This window comes from Bos mutus, chromosome 21 (genome assembly GCF_027580195.1).
Source record: "Bos mutus isolate GX-2022 chromosome 21, NWIPB_WYAK_1.1, whole genome shotgun sequence".
In the NCBI taxonomy this organism is placed as follows: Eukaryota; Metazoa; Chordata; class Mammalia; order Artiodactyla; family Bovidae; genus Bos; species Bos mutus.
This window is the reverse complement of record NC_091637.1, coordinates 41,359,201-41,374,209: the sequence shown is the minus strand read 5'-3', so window position 1 is coordinate 41,374,209 and position 15,009 is coordinate 41,359,201. Positions and strand designations below refer to the sequence as shown.

The following is a 15,009-nucleotide window of genomic DNA, read 5'->3' as shown; positions in this document are numbered from 1 at the left end:
TTAATAACTTATCAGAAGACATAATTAGAGTAAAAAGGCCACCTATAGAGCAAGAGATAGCAGCTATAATATACATATATAACAAAGGACTTTTATCTAGAATATATAAAGAACTCCTACAAATCAATAAGAAAAAATAAGAAAATACAATAGAGAAATAAGCAAGAGACTTAAAAGGCACTTCATAAAAAAAAGATAATCAAAAACAAACGAACACAAGGAAAAGTATTCAATTTTAATCATCATCAGGGAAATGCAAATTAGAATCACAATACCATGCATTTATGCTTAAGACCTGATTAGAACAGAAAAAGGTCCTTATGACTACAACAACCCCCTTGCCTATAAAAAGTTAAAAAGCCAAATATCAAATGTTGATGATGACATACGATAACTGAAACTCGTAGCTTCAGCTGAGTGCAAAGTGGTGCACCATTGTGAGGAACTGGTAGTTATCTACTTAAACTGATGTATGCCTATACTGTGGCGCAGTATTTCCACTCTGTTATATGTTAAAAATGTGAACATAACAGTCACCAAAAGACATGCATAAAAGTGTTCATAACTAATTATCCAAGAATGAAAAGCTACCTAAATGTCCATTAACAATAAAATGGAGAAATAAATTGTGGTATATTCATATAATGGAAAGGGCTTCCCCGGTGGCTCAGATGATACAGAATCTGCCTGCAATGTGGGAGACCCAGGTTCAATCCTTGGGTCGGGAATAACCCCTGGAGAAGGAAATGGCAACCCACTCTAGTATTCTTGCCTGGGAAATCCCATGGACAGAGGAGCCTGGCAGACTACAGTCCATGGGATCGAAAAGAGTCAGACACGACTGAGTGACTAACATACAATGGAATGCTACACGGCAATGAGAAAGAACGAACTTCAGCCACAGTCCACAGCGTAAGTGACTCTCTCAAACAGAATTGGAAGCAAAAGAAGCCACATGAAAGTATATACTTATTATTCCCTTTATATAAAGTTCAAAGACACGTAAAACTAACCAATGGTGTTATAATTTGGGTTCTGCTTTGAGGGCAGTGATCAGGAGGTGGCACAAGGCAGAAGCTTCTGGAGTATGGGTGATGTTCTGTTTCTTGAACACAAACAATGGGTGTGTTCACTCTGCAAAAATGCACTGAGCAATATATACCTACAATACATGTCCTTTTCATATGTATATCAGACATCAATAAAACGCCTACTTTTAAAAAAAAAGGTGGTCATGTGAAGAGCAGCCAAGAAAGCAGTAAGAACAAATATCCAAAATGATGGTTTACTGGTCATCTTGTGAACCTGCACACAAAACCAACCATCTGTTTTAAATAGAAAATATTCCATAAAGAGAGAGGTAGCAGTAAAATTAATATGAGGTCTTCAGGAAGAATAATCCCTTATTCTTTCCACATGACATTCCAAAGAAAGAACTAAAGAAAAATCTAAACCCAGAGAAGCTCTGGAATGGTGGGGTTCTAGACCCTTAATGTCTCATAGGGTAGCCACTAGTCCACATGTGGCTGCTAAGCGCTTGAAATGTGGCTAGTCTGATTCGGGATGTGCTGTAAGTATAAAACACACGCTGGAAACCAAAGACTTAGTACAAGTAAAAGAATGTAAAATATGTTAATAATGTTCTAAAGTTTACAAGTTATTCTTTAACCTTTTTTCATTGAAGTATATCATGAATACACACAGAAAGCACACAAATCATAAGTGCATGACTGGACTTATCATAAAGTAGGCCCATGTTACCATGACGCTGTTAATAAAGTCTAGCCAGCACCCTAGAAGTCTCCCTCTATACTCTCCAAAACAAGTTGCCAAAGGTATAAACTAAAAGCCTGATTTCTAACACCATAAATTTTGTCTAGTTTTGAACTTGATATGAATGTAATCATGCAATACATTCCTTTGTGTCTGTATGATGCATGCAGCTAAATCACATACATCTGCAGTTCATTTGCATGGAGTCCTAAGATTCCATGATGACTATATCACAGTTATTCATTTTCTCATTGGATCATCTGTGCTGTTTCCAGATTTTGGCTATTATTAGACAGTGCTTCTACTAATGTTTTAATACTTTTTTTTTTTTTTTGCTGGGTATTAGGTTATGCATATTTAACTTAAAAAAAAGCCAGTTTTCCAATAAAGTTCTACCAATTTATACTCCCACCAGCAGTGAACCAATTTACATTTTCACACAGTACCAGTTGCGTGCCACAGCTTCACCAGTGTTTGATATCAACAGGCTTCTTTCATTTGGGCAGGTAGAGTAAGTATACACTAGTATCTCGTTCGGAGAATGCAATGGCACCCCACTCCAGTACTCTTGCCTGGAAAATCCCATGGATGGAGAAGCCTGGTGGGCTGCAGTCCATGGGGTCGCTGAGAGTCGGACACGACTGAGCGACTTCACTTTCACTTTTCACTTTCACGCATTGGAGAAGGAAATGGCAACCCACTCCAGTGTTCTTGCCTGGAGAATCCCAGGGACGGGGGAGCCTGGTGGGCTGCCGTCTATGGGGTTGCACAGAGTCAGACACGACTGAAGCGACTTAGCAGCAGCAGCAGTATCTCGTTGTGTTGGATTGTTCCATTGTCAAGCTGTTTGTACTGGGAACTGTATTTCCCAGAATTCCTTCCTTGTATGGCTCCTGATTAAATTTCACCAAAAGTAAAGTGGCATGACATTTGGAAACCTTACCCTCTAAAGGTTCCCTGTGGTCAGAGGTGGGGACAGAAACTTGCAGAGGTGCAAACTGCATTCTAGTCTGTTCTTATTCTTTCTGATGCTGTGCCCAGCTCTCCTTTGTGCTGTGGTTTTGTGTTGTCAAAATTACTAACGAAGTTAAGTATATTTTTACATGGTTATTGGTCATTTGTATATTCTGCTCTGTACTGCTCAGGTCTCTTCTCTATTTTTTCCATTGATTATGTGGGTTTTTTCTTATTGAATTGCCAGAGTTCCTAGTATGTTTAATGGAATCCCTTTTTGCTCGATTCTCAAGTTTTATATTGACTTCATGTTGACAGGATTTTCAATATACTGAGTTAACTATATTTTTAAAAGTAACTTCCAACTGACAAGGGATTAATCTCAAAATATACAAACAGTTCATGCAGCTCAATATAAAAAAAACAAACAATTCAATCCAAAAAGTAAGCAGAAGATTGAAATAGACATTTATCCGAAGAAGACATTATAGATGGCCAAAAAGCACATGAAGAGATGCTCACAACACTAGTTATTAGAGAAATGCAAATCAAAACTACAATTAAGTATCACCTCACATTGGTCAGAATGTTGTTGTTCAGTCACTAAGTCATGTCCTAATCTTTGCAACCCCACAGACTTTTGCAACCCCATGGACTGCAGCACAACAGAATGGCCACCATCAAAAAATTTACAAATAACAAATGCTGGAGAAGGTATGGAGAAAAAGGAACCTACCTACACTGTTGGTGGGAATGTAAACTGGTAAAACCCCATGAAAAACAATATAGAGGAGCCTTTAAAAACTAAAACTAGAACCAGCAATCCCACTCTAAGGCATATCCTGAGAAAAAAACCATAATTTGAAAAGATACAAGCACCTCAATGTTCAATGCAGTGCTATTTATAATAGCCAGGACATGGAAGCAACTTAAATGTCTATCACCAAAGGAAAGGTAAAGAAAATGTGGTACACACAGACAACGGAGTATTACTTAGTCATAAAAAAGAACAAAATCGTGTCATCTGCAGCAACATGGACAGACCTAGAGATTGTCATACTGAGTGAAGTCAGACAAAGAAAAACAAAGACTGTATGGTATTGATTATATGCGGAATAAGTGTAAAAATGAACTTATTTACAAAGCAGAAATAGAGTCACTGAAGTCGAAAACCAACTTATGGTTATCAGGGGATAAGAGGGGGAGGGATAAACTGGGAGATAGAGATTGACATATACATACCAGCATATATGAAATAGATAACTAATAATTAGAACCTACTGTGTAGAACAGGGAACTCTACTTAACAGTCTGTAACAGACTATACGGGAAAAGAGTCTTAAAAAAAGAGTGTATACAATACTGTAAAGCAATTATCTTTCAATTAAAAATAAATTTAAAAAAAAAAGTGTGTATATATACATATACGTATGTATATGTTTAACTGATTCACTTTGCTGTTCCCTGAAACTAACACAACATTGTAAATCAACTATACTCCAATAAAAATTTAAAGGATAAATACTTCACCTGTTTTTTTCCATTTTAAAAAATATGGCTACTAAAACCTTTAAAATTACATTTGTGGTTTGATTATATTTCTATTGGACAATGCTGCTGTTGACCACTAAAGTCAAAGTGTAGAACTTATTTGATAGTTCTCCTATCAAATGTTATTCTAAGGTCCCAAAAATGCAAAAAAAAAAAAAAAATGTTATCAGGGCCTGTAATTTATTAATATTTTTAAAAAATTGAAGAGAAATGAAACATTTACCTTTAAGACTATTTAGGACAGATAAACTGTCAGGTTTCTTTGCTTTTAGTTGAAATTGTATCAACTGGGTGTGATAACACTCATGTGTGGTTATCTCTTTCTGTTCAGAAGTTCATACAACAGTGATACACACACATATTATTTAACTAGAAAAGAGAAAACAAATTACTTCCTAAGATACACAGACTATGTGGCTGAACAACTTTTTCAAAAAATGGGATTGGGTGGGAGAAAATTTAAGAGAGCTTTCAATATTAAAAAGATTAGAAAACACTGCCTTAGTCATTTAAGAGCAGTCTTCTATAATTAATGATTTTTGAACAGGGGTAGCTAATGTAATAAAACAGAAAATTATAATACCCATATTACAATGCTGTTCATAAAAATTCTTTAAATAGGAAGGAATACATATCCACATGATCACTCCCTCCCCTCACCCCCAAAAAAGCTTTATACTGTGTGAATACTTTATATGTTGTTAAGCTGTTTGTGTTTACTGTAGAGCTATTTTGTGTATCCTTTGATCATAGAAACATTAGAAAACAGACGCTTTGCCACAGCTTAATTTACATAAAACCACTGAGACGCAGCTGTGAGCATGCTCAACCATTTTTTAATGTCTCATCAAAGTATAAGATCCTTTTTTCTTTTTACCTCAGCTGGTTTCACTGAAAGAAAGTAAATGCTACATGCCTGCCTAGCACCAGCCACCACAAACCTTTAGCACGCTATTCTTACATGATTCTAATCCATCACTGGCTCAGAAGGGCACTTCTTTTATTAACTTTTAAAAAATTGACTCTCTTGAAATATCAACATTGCCCTTAAATACTGGATTTTTGTGTCTAAATGTATTGAATTAAGCAGACTCAGAAGACTCCAGTTTTAATTTCTTTTTGGCATTTTAAACCTGGACTCAAGTAAGTAACAAGCAAGATTTTCAGGCTACTATATAATCCAATTTCTCAAGGTTACAATCAGGTTAAATTCTTGCTGGCTGGAACCTGTCACAAGGATAAAGAGCTATGATTTAAGAAAAAATGAAGAGGAAAAACTCACCATTAAACAGAGAATGAATAATAATAACTAAAATTGATTAGATTCACAAGTGCTTTTCAGTTCTCCATTTAGCCTTGAAGCAGGTTCTGGTATATTTTAAAGCATGTGTACAGACATTATAATCTTAAAAAATGAGACTGGCGTTCTTGTTTTCTCTTTCAAAATTAGTCTGGCAATAGACAGAGCAATGAGTGGGGAAGGCCTGCATTCATTCTTCTCTCAGGGACCAACTACTTCTGGATCCATGTGGTACGACTTAACTTCTCCAAGCCTTGAATTCTAAAATGAGAGGTTGTAATGATTTCTAAAATCTACCACTATAACAATAACATTCAGAGCTATCCTTTACAATGTCATGAGGTAAGATCTATGCTAAGAAGTACACGTGTAATCTTATTTAACTGCCACAACAACCTATGAGATGGGTCACAAAACACTTAAGCTAAATTATTTCTTAATCTCCTTAACCCTGTGATATTTGATGATATCCACATTACTAAACCTCAACTCTAGATAATTCACAGAAATAACAATTAAGAATGCAGAATCTGGTTGGCAATCACCTTAGTGTTTCTTAAATATTTGAGTGTTGAGGTCTTTTCACTTGGTCTGTTCTGATGGCTGACTGCCTCCAGTGTGAAACAGAAGGATGACTTTATTTTGTGAGCTGGACAACTATGAAATAAGAAGCTGTATGTGTGAAAGTCTGTGGAAAGAGAGAGTCTCCTAGAATGGCCCCTCAAACCAGTCAGTGGAGGCATTCTGCAGGCGGCTCCCAAGAGATCCCCAAATGCCACAGAAACTCCAGGGACTTAGGGAAGAGGGACCCTTCAAGCACTCAAGATTTCTCTGGCTGTCTTCTTTACCAATGCCTTTGTACTCACTACCATCTCCAAGACCAGGAAGTTCTACATCCCTGCCAACTATTTCATTGGCTCCTTGGCCACGACTGACTTCTTAGTTTCTATTTTGGTCATGTTCATCAGCATCACGTATACAACCACCCACCCCTGGAGCTTTGGCCAACTCCTGTGTGACATCTGGTCATCTTCTGACATCACATGCTGCAAAGCCTCCATCCTGGTACTGGGCCATCACTGACACCCTGGAATACAGTAAACAGCAGATAGTGGGCCATGCGGTGCATTGCTTGCCATCATCTGGGCCATTTTCATCCACATTTCCATCCCTTCATTCTTGTGGCAGCAGGCTAAAGCTCAAGAAGAAATATCAGCTTGCCTGGTGAATACTTCTCTGATGTCTTACATTATCTATTCCATCTGTGGGGCCTTCTACATCCTGCCTGTATTGCTCATTATCCTCTATGGACAAATCTCCATGGCCACCTGGAACCATATCCTGAATCCACTATCACTTTATGGGAAGTGCTTCACCAACAGCCCATCTCATCAAAGACTCTGTGGGGTCCTCGCTCTGCTTGCTCAACACCAGCCTTCATGAGGGGCATTCTTATTTGACTGGTTCCCCTCTCATTTTCAACCATATGAAAATCAAGCTTGTGGATAGTGTTCTGGAGCACAAGAGGATTTCTGCTGCCTGAGAGAGGAAAGCCACAAAAAACCTGGGGAAGCATCCGGGAGACCTCTATCATCTGCTGGCTGCCCTTCTTTGCTGAATCTTCAGCCCTCCTTATCTGCCAGGGCTCCCGCTGGGCCGACCCAGCCCTTTTGACTTTTTTCACTTGGCAAGGCTATCTAAACTCCCTCATAAAACCAGTAATATACACTGTGTTTAACAAAGAGTTCAGCAAGCATTTCAGAAAATTGTCCATTTCCAAAAAGCCTCTTAGTCTTATTAATATTTGGTGTAGTTACTGCTGTTGTCTTTTAGGGCCTATAACCTGATTGAATTAATGAAAGTCACTCAGTCGTGTCTGACTCTTTGTGACCCCATGGACTACCCAGCCCATGGAATTCTCCAGGCCAGAATACTGGAGCGAGTAGCCACTCTCTTCTCCAGGGGATCTTCCCAACCCAGGGATCGAACCCAAGTATCCTGCACTGCAGGTGGATTCTTTATCAGCTAAGCCACCAGGGAATGTCTTTTTTATTCTTCCTAAGAGTTGGATTAACCCCGATATCTTGGGTTTTGGTTCAATTAATAAAAGTCTTAATATTTTTTTTTACAGAATGGGGACTCTGGAAAGTAGACCATTTAGAATAGGATCCCAGAGACCCACTAAACAGATACATAGCCTTATGTGAAATCTTTAATCTCTGTACTACAGTTTCCATGTAAGAAAAATGGGGAAAATAATGTTATTACCTCACAGGGTTATTGTGAGGGTTAGATTCAGTAATTCATGTAAATCACATAGGACTGCATTTCCACTTAAAGCATACATGGACCACTGAGAGATGCTGGAGGAAGACAAAAATGAGCAAACAGCTTCAGTCTCTAAGATAAACTATGGCTGAGATGCAGAATGCTATCTACTCAGTCTTACAAAGGTTGTGACTAAAGAAAAGTCATTTTTGAAAATGGAAAACTTGTTCAGTTGTGAAGAAGGAAGCCACATGTGATACATCATGTGCAAACTAGTAGAGTTCCAAGAACGAATTCTAATAGCACCTTCCAAGGCCTTGAAAGCCAATGATGAAAGACTAAGTACATCAAGCGTATTAAACTTTACAGAGAAACAAATGAGACAACTTGATGATCACAGAGGGAAAACTATGCTCAAGAATGAAGAGAATAGATGTGTCACTTGTCTCTATCTTCATGTAAAGTTCAGTTCAGTTCAGTTCAGTCGCTCAGTCCTGTCTAACTCTTTTCGACTCCATGAATTGCAGCACGCCAGGCCTCCCTGTCCATCACCAACTCCCGGAGTTCACTCAGACTCATGTCCATCGAGTCAGTGATGCCATCCAGCCATCTCATCCTCTGTTGTCCCCTTCTCCTCCTGCCCCCAATCCCTCTCAGCATCAGAGTCTTTTCCAATGAGTCAACTCTTCACATGAGGTGGCCAAAGTACTGGAGTTTCAGCTTCAGCATCATTCCTTCCAAAGAAATCGCAGGGATGATCTCCTTCAGAATGGACTGGTTGGATCTCCTTGCAGTCCAAGGGACTCTCAAGAGTCTTCTCCAACACCACAGTTCAAAAGCATCAATTCTTTGGCGCTCAGCCTTCTTCACAGTCCAACTCTCACATCCATACATGACCACAGGAAAAACCATAGCCTTGACTAGATGGACCTTTTTTGGCAAAGTAATGTCTCTGCTTTTGAATATGCTATCTAGGTTGGTCATAACTTTCCTTCCAAGGAGTAAGCGTCTTTTAATTTCATGGCTGCAGTCACCATCTGCAGTGATTTTGGAGCCCAGAAAAATAAAGTCTGACACTATTTCCACTCTTTCCCCATCTATTTCCCATGACGTGATGGGACCTGAACCATGATATTCATTTTCTGAATGTTGAGCTTTAAGCCAACTTTTTCACTCTCCTCTTTCACTTTCATCAAGAGGCTTTTGAGTTCCTCTTCCTTTCTGCCATAAGGGTGGTGTCATCTGCATATCTGAGGTTATTGATATTTCTCCCGGCAATCTTGATTCCAGCTTGTGCTTCTTCCAGTCCAGCGTTTCTCATGATGTACTCTGCATAGAAGTTAAATAAGCAGGGTGACAATATACAGCCTTGACATACTCCGTTTCCTATTTGGAACCAGTCTGTTGTCCACGTCCAGTTCTAACTGTTGCTTCCTGACCTGCATACAGATTTCTCAAGAGGCAGGTCAGGTGGTCTGGTAGTCCCATCTCTTTCAGAATTTCCCACAGTTTATTGTGATCCACACAGTCAAAGGCTTTGGCATAGTCAATAAAGCAGAAATAGATGTTTTTCTGGAACTCTCTTGCTTTTTCTATGATCCAGTGGATGTTGGCAATTTGATCTCTGGTTCCTCTGCCTTTTCTAAAACCAGCTTGAACATCAGGAAGTTCACGGTTCATGTATTGCTGAAGCCTGGCTTGGAGAATTTTGAGCATTACTTTACTAGCATGTGAGATGAGTACAATTGTGCGGTAGTTTGAGCATTCTTTGGCATTGCCTTTCTTTGGGATTGGAATGAAAAGTGCCCTTTTCCAGTCCTGTGGCCACTGCTGACTTTTCCAAATTAGCTGGCATATTGAGTGCAGCACTTTCACAGCATCATTTTTCAGGATTTGAAATAGCTCAACTGGAATTCCATCACCTCCACTAGCTCTGTTTGTAGTGATACTTTCTAAGGCCCACTTGACTTCACATTCCAGGATGTCTGGCTCTAGGTCAGTGATCACATCACTGTGATTATCTGGGTCGTAAAGATCTTTTCTGTACAGTTCTTCTGTGTATTCTTGCCACCTTTTCTTAATATCTTCTGCTTCTGTAAGGTCCATACCATTTCTGTCCTTTATCGAGCATATCTTTGTATGAAATGTTCCCTTGGTATCTCTAATTTTCTTTAAGAGATCTCTAGTCTTTCCCATTTGATTGTTTTCCTCTATTTCTTTGCATTGATGGCTGAGGAAGGCTTTGTTATCTCTTTTTGCTTCTTTGGAACTCTGCATTCAGATGCTTATATCTTTCCTTTTCTCCTTTGCTTTTCGCTTCTCTTCTTTTCACAGCTACTTGTAAGGCCTCCCCAGACAGCCATTTTGCTTTTCTGCATTTCTTTTCTATGGGGATGGTCTTGATCCCTGTCTCCTGTACAATGTCACGAACCTCATTCCATAGTTCATCAGGCACTCTATCTATCAGATCTAGGCCCTTAAATCTATTTCTCACTTCCACTGTATAATCATAAGGGATTTGATTTAGGTCATACCTGAATGGTCTAGTGGCTTTCCCTACTTTCTTCAATTTAAGTCTGAATTTGGTAATAAGGAGTTCATGATCTGAGCCACAGTCAGCTCCTGGTCTTGTTTTTGTTGACTGTATACAGCTTCTCCATCTTTGACTGCAAAGAACATAATCAATCTGATTTCTGTGTTGACCATCTGGTGATGTCCATGTGTAGAGTCTTCTCTTGTGTTGTTGGAAGAGGGTGTTTGCTATGATCAGTGCATCCAAGGCCAAATTTGCCTGTTACTCCAGGTGTTTTTTGACTTCCTACTTTTGCATTCCAGTCCCCTATAATGAAAAGGACATCTTTTTTGGGTGTTAGTTCTCAAAGGTCTTGTAGGTCTTCATAGAACCGTTTAACTTCAGCTTCTTCAGCGTTACTGGTTGGGGCATAGACTTGAATTACTGTGATACTGAATGGTTTGCCTTGGAAACGAACAGAGATCATTCTGTCATTTTTGAGATTGCATCCAAGTACTGCATTATGGACTCTTTTGTTGACCATGATGGCTACATGGGAGCCATAGTGGATATAATGGCCAGGGGCAGCGGCCGGGAGGACCAACCCTGTGTCCAAGGAGCGGTGGCTGCATGGGCCCAGGAGGGCCTAGAGGAGCTATCCCACGTTGAAGGTCAGGAAGGGCGGCAGTGAGGAGATACTCCTCGTCCAAGGTAAGAGAAACCCAAGTAAGACAGTAGGTGTTGCAAGAGGGCATCAGAGGGCAGACACACTGAAACCATACTCACAGGAAACTAGTCAATCTAATCACACTAGGACCACAGCCTTGTCTAACTCAATGAAACTAAGCCACGCCCATGGGGCAACCCAAGACGGGTGGGTCATGGTGGAGAGATCTGACAGAATGTGGTCCACTGGAGAAGGGAATGGCAAACTACTTCAGTATTCTTGCCTGAGAACCCCATGAATAGTATGAAAAGGCAAAATGATAGGATACTGAAAGAGGAACTCCTCAGGTCGGTAGGTGCCCAATATGCTACTGGAGATCAGTGGAGAAATAACTCCAGAAAGAATGAAGGGATGGAGCCAAAGCAAAAACAATACCGAGCTGTGGATGTGACTGGTGATAGAAGCAAGGTCCGATGCTGTAAAGAGCAATATTGCATAGGAACCTGGAATGTCAGGTCCATGAATCAAGGCAAATTGGAAGTGGTCAAACAAGAGATGGCAAGAGTGAATGTCGACATTCTAGGAATCAGCAAACTCAAATGGACTGGAATGGGTGAATTTAACTCAGATGACCATGTAAGGTTACTCTCTGGGATCGCAGAGAGTCGGATATGACTGAGAGACTGAACTGAACTGAACCTATCACCTACACTAGTGTTTTTGAAACTTTCTAAAACTGTCTTATAAGAGAAATATTTGACATCTTGATCTAATACAAAAACACATGTATATGTGTTTATGACTGAGACCATATCCCTACGAAATAACACTTTCTCTTCCTAAGAGCAATTTACCCTGATACTGTTTTAAAACTTTGGTTATATCTCTCACTGTATTGATTTCCTGATTCACTGGTGGGTCACAACCTAGAGAGTGAATGACTCTGACCATTGCTAATGCTTTCTTATTGCCTCCACACTCCTGGCTGCTATTCTACTTATCTCCGCAAGATTAATTTCTTTTAAAGTTCCATTCTAATTTTGTCTTTTTCCTACCCAGCATTCATTATGAATGCCTCTAAACATTTCAAGAAGAATTTCCAAATTCTTCAACCTAATATTTAAGGTTTGACCGAACCAGAGCCTAGCTAGCAAAGACACATACAAATGTATTATGTCAACTATAGCAAACTGAATAACCCTGAACACTAGTTATTTCCTGGTTTTTTTCAGACTGAATTCTGTCCCTTCCCTAGTCTCATGATAAACTAATAACAATCCTCCTCCACTCATTCATTCAATATAAATTTACTGAGCAGCTGTGCTGGTAAAGAATCTGCCTGCAATGTGGGAGACCTGGGTTTGATCCCTGGGTTGGGAAGATCCCCTGGAGAAGGGAATGGCTACCCACTCCAGGACTCTGGCCTGGAGAATTACATGGACAGAGCCTGGCAGGCTACAGTCCATGGGGTCGCAGTCAGACACGACTTAGTGATTTTCACTTTGTTTTCACTTTCATACATGGTGGACACAGTAGGAGGTCAGTGGTCCCTGTACTCACAGAGTTAACAGTATGGCAGTACAGTGTGAAAATACTGACGAAATGTGAAAACAGTTACAAAAGGGGAAGCAGAGCATTACTGAATCATACACTAGAAAAAGCTTACCTCATTAATAGGGTCAGAGCAAGTCTCCCAGAGAAAAAGCCATTTAATCTAAGCACCAAAGGATAAAAAGGATCTACCAAGTGAGAAGTGAGGGTAAGGGTTCTGAAATATGAAAACAGCATGCTGAGGACCAAGAGAAGAGAAACTATGGAAATCTCAAAGAAGTGAAAGACAACCCGTTTGCCTGGGGCAGAGAGAATGCCAATCAGAGTGGCCTTGAGCTGGGAACAGCAGATTGTGGATGGCATTATATCACAGGTCAAATGTCAGTGTAGGAAGGAACATTTGAGGATATTTAAGATATGTTTCTTGCCCTCTAAGAACTCAGATTCTTCTGTTGGGACTGATAGGTAAACTTGTAGTGGAATAAGAGACAAACTAGATATATGTTCAAGTAGTTCAGAGAAAGAAGTATTAACCTTTTCTGGTAGGTTGGGAAAAGCTTCCTAGAGGATGTCATGCCTGAGCAGGAATTTGAAAAATGAATATGAACTGGAAATGGCTGTTTAGGCCAGAGACCAGCATGTACAAAATTACAGGAACAAAAAAAAAAAAAAAAAAAGCCAAATATGGCTTTGCCATGAAAACTTTCCTTGATAGCCCAGAGAAGAAAGAGTTCTCATGTCCCTCAGAATTCAGGGCCCCTGCACCACAATGAAGTTAGTCTACAAAATGATAAGGTACTTGAAGAAAAGGCTTCATTCTCACTTTTTTATTTTAAATCATCAATTGAGCTTACCACAGTACTTTGCTTATAGAAGGCACTCAATGTAAGTAAATATATATTTGTAGAATAAATAAACATAAGTATTTGTTGAATTAAAATTACTAACTGACCCTTTATATACAGAAAGAATAAGAGAAGAAAAATACTTTACTATGTGGTTCCCTAGTGGCTCAGGGGTGAAGAATCCACCTGCCAGTGCAGAAGACACGGGTTCAATCCCTGGGTCAGGAAGATCCCCTGGGGAAGGTTATGGCAACCCACTTCAGTATTCTTGCCTGGAGAATTCCATGGACAGAGGAGCCTGGCAGGCTCCAGCCCATAGGATTGCACAGGGTCAGACATGACTTAGCGACTAAACAATGACATACTTTAATATACTTTTCAGCTTCTGAAAAGGAGATTACCTAAGAAGAAAGGGCTGGGTAGTGAAATACCTGTGATTTTACAGTTCAAACAGAAGAGGAAGGGCTCTAAATTGAGGTGTCTGGGCCTTCCTTATCAGTCAGTTCAGTCGTGTCCGACTCTTTACGACTCCATGGACTGCAGCACACCAGGCCTCTCTGTCCATCACCAACTCCTGGAGTTTACTCAAACTCATGTCCATTGAATCGGTGATGCCATCCAATCATCTCATCCTCTGTTGTCCCCTTCTCCTCCTGCCTTCAATCCCAGCATCAGGGTCTTTTCCAGTGAGTCAGTTCTTCACATCAGGTGGCCAAAGTATTGGAGTTTCAGCTTCAATATCAGTCCTTCCAATGAACATTCAGGACTGATTTCCTTTCGGATGGACTGGTTGGATCTCCTTGCTGTCCAAGGGACTTTGAAGAGTCTTCTCCAACATCATAGTTTAAAAGCATTAATTCTTCACCACTCAGCTTTCTTTACAGTCCAATTCTCACATCCATACATGACTACTGGAAAAATCATAGCCTTGACTAGACGGACCTTTGTTGGCAAAGTAATGTTTTTGCTTTTTAACATTTATAAGGGCTTTCTTATAAAAGTCAACAAAAATGGATGAGAATGACATAGTATATGCTGCTAAGTCACTTCAGTCGTGTCCGACTCTGTGCAACCCCATAGACGGAAGCCCACCAGGCTCCCCTGTCCCTGGGATTCTCCAGGCAAGAACACTGGAGTGGGTTGCCATTTCCTTCTCCAATGCGTGAAAGTGAAAAGTGAAAGTGAAGTCGCTCAGTCATGTCCGACTCTTAGCGACCCCATGGACTGCAGCCTACCAGGCTCCTCCATCCATGGGATTTTCCAGGCAAGAGTACTGGAGTGGGGTGCCATTGCCTTCTCTGGACATAGTATATAGTCATCATTAAAAATGTGTAAGATTGAAAAATTATTTTTTTTTTTAAAACTGTCTATCTACAAATACTGACATAATCAAGAATTTGGCAAAGTCAATATCATTTCAGGCAGAGAACAGAGAATTTAATAGCTCTTCTCCTTCCCCTAAGGAGCCTTGAATTTTAAGAAATTATTTAAATTAATTTCAAAACGTTTTTGTAGACATTAATAAACTCTGACCATACCAATGAATTCCAATGACATCACTGTTTCCATGGTAACTAATGCACTTCAA

General features: G+C 39.8%; 1 protein-coding gene and 1 pseudogene across 2 annotated transcripts in view; one reads left to right on the top strand and one right to left on the bottom strand.

Annotated features, from left to right (window-relative positions):
* NUBPL (NUBP iron-sulfur cluster assembly factor, mitochondrial) overlaps positions 1 to 15,009 on the bottom strand; it is a 243,748-nt gene that overhangs the window by 24,068 nt on the left and 204,671 nt on the right. The window lies entirely within an intron of this gene.
* Positions 878 to 7,370, top strand: LOC106701382 (5-hydroxytryptamine receptor 1D-like; annotated as a pseudogene).